Below are 2,626 nucleotides of genomic sequence, written 5' to 3'. Positions count from 1 at the left end.
TTGTGTAGCATCTGTTCCACACTACCATACTCTTGAAGCTCCATACGGTCTTGAATGTCACGGTTGAGGCCTGAAAGAAATCAAGCCATGGTGGCGTCCAAAGGCTCATCCCTGTTCGTCTTGATCATCAAGATCTCCATCTCTTGGTAATAGTCTTCCACATACTTGGTTCCTTGAAGCAAGCGTCTTAGCTTCTGGTGGAGGTTGCAGTGATAGTGAGCAGGCACGAATCATTTCCTCATCAGCATGGTAAGCTCGTCCCATGTCTCAATCGGCCGTTCACCTGTTCTCCTCCTGTAAGTCAAAACTTGATCATACCAATTAATAGCATAGCCAGAGAATTCAGTAGTAGCAAGTCTTACTTTCCTAAGTTCAGAAAAGTTTTGAGAATCAAACACATGCTCAATTTTCCTTTCCCACTCAAGAAAAGCATCAGGATCATTTTTGCCATCAAAAGATGGAATTTTCAGTTTCAATCCGTTCAAACTATCATCAGTATGACCAGTTCTAGCAAATGGATTGACATCACCTGGATCTCGGTTTCTAGGAACTCTTCTTGGACGGTATGCGGATCTGGCCTCATCTTCTTGAAAGTCCTCCTCTTTGATCTCACCGTCGGACCGGTTGTTCCTTCGCGGACGGTCTCTTCTTGCTCCGGTTCTAGGATGAGTTTGGTTGGCCTGAAGCTCATCAAGCCTCTGATGAATTTGATCTAAACATGCGTTCAACATGTTACACATAGAATCATTCAAAGAACGCATTTGAAGGTTAGACAATCCAGCAACTGAGTTTCCGGGACGGTTTCGTTCATCATCACTACTCATGGTTCCTGAAATTTCCAAAACACAAAACGTTAGTTAAAAATCCTCACTCTCAAAGTGTTTGATCCTCACCCACTCATGTGTTTCTCTCATAATTTGGATAGTCACACAAACAAGTTTCCACTCAATGTTCTAAGAAGAACAAATCAAAGAATCCCAATGGACAATTTCCAAGCAAAACACAAGGGAATTTCTTAAGAGAGAAAGATAAGAGATTTTGGTTTGGGAATCCGTTTTAACCACCTCAAAGGCTGGATTTCTCCTCAGCCAGCATGCTTTCTCTTCCACCACCAATCCCCAAATGAAATTTTCGATTTCTTTTTATATGAATTTTTTTATATATAGATCTTTCTTTCTTTTTTTGATATGGGGGATGATAATGAGGGCCCGGATTTAAGAAAGGTAGAATAAGAAGTGTTTATAAAAAAATGGAAGATGAGAAAGATGAATGAAATAGACAATACCGGAAGAGTGGCTCTGATACCACTTGATACGTCCTGAATTGAAGGATCACTTTAGCTGGGTGTTGGATATGATCCGAGAAGGCAAATGACACTTCTGGAACTGAAATGGATTGAAAGGATCGTCAAGAGATGCGGAATGGCTCTTGATATACCCACGATCTAAGGCTAACCACCTAAGAAAGAATGTAGTGCGTTGGCTAACCACCAAACAACACACAAAGATGAATTGGCTGACCACCAAATTAACAAGCCGGTTCACACCAATGAACTAGCTACAAAACTCTCTCTCACTCAGAAAACAGAAGAAAACGAAAATAAACTCAAACTTAGACTGATTTTATTCATAGAATGAGACTACATATTTTTAGTGTTTGTAGTCAAAGACTAATAAAGAAAATACACAGAAATAATGCATAGAAAATATAAATTTGACCAGATCTGAATTAATGAGTCAAAGACTCAGTCTTCCATGCAGATTGGTCAAAGATGGCCCTTCAGATCCATATGGATGTACGGGGTAAAGATAAGGACGCTTGCGGGACTGTCCGGATGGTCTGCCGGATGAGAATGCATGGCCGTCTTCGGCTTCTTCACGACCCAAGATAAGTCTGGTTCGACCGTGGGTCTTAGAATGTCGAGTTGGTTGGGGAAGACGAGCTCTGGTATGGTTATTCACGACCCAAGCTAAGTCTGGCTCGACCGTGGGTTTTAGAATGTCGAGTTGGTTGGGGAAGACGGGCTGTGGTTCGGTCGGTTCGGTCGTCTGGACGTGGTTCCAGCCGAAGCTCCAATCGGGACGCACGAGGGACGGCTCGGTCAGTCTGATCGGTATGGTCAGATGAACGAACCTCGGTCAAATTGTTCAGAACGTCATGATCTCCATGCTGGTCGGCTCCAATGGACTAATCCACGAACCGGGGCACATCATTCCCTTCCTCTTCAAAAAGATTTGTCCTCAAATCTGAAACATTAAAAGGAAAAGGATTATAAACAAAAGAACCATAATCAGCACAATGCCCACCTTGAGTTCGGTCCGTTTTTTGAATGGAAGATGATTCTTCTTGGTTGGCTTGATGACCACGAAATTGTTCTTCATCTAGCCCCTCCATTGGCTCATATGTGAAGCCATCGAAAATTAGCAATGGGTCTTCCTTTTCTGGCTCGGTTTCAACGTTCTCATTATCAAAAGTCACCAACGGTCTTTTCTTTTGACACTTGTTAGCATAATGACCGATCCTGTAGTATTTGAAGCACCTGGAAGAATGAGCTTTGCTTGTGGGTTTCACAGCTTTGCTTTTATCAAAAGAAATCTCATTAGTTTTCAAATCAGAATTTGAAAGA

This window comes from Brassica oleracea, chromosome C8 (genome assembly GCF_000695525.1).
Source record: "Brassica oleracea var. oleracea cultivar TO1000 chromosome C8, BOL, whole genome shotgun sequence".
Lineage (NCBI taxonomy): Eukaryota > Viridiplantae > Streptophyta > Magnoliopsida > Brassicales > Brassicaceae > Brassica > Brassica oleracea.
Note: the sequence above shows the minus strand (reverse complement) of the source record.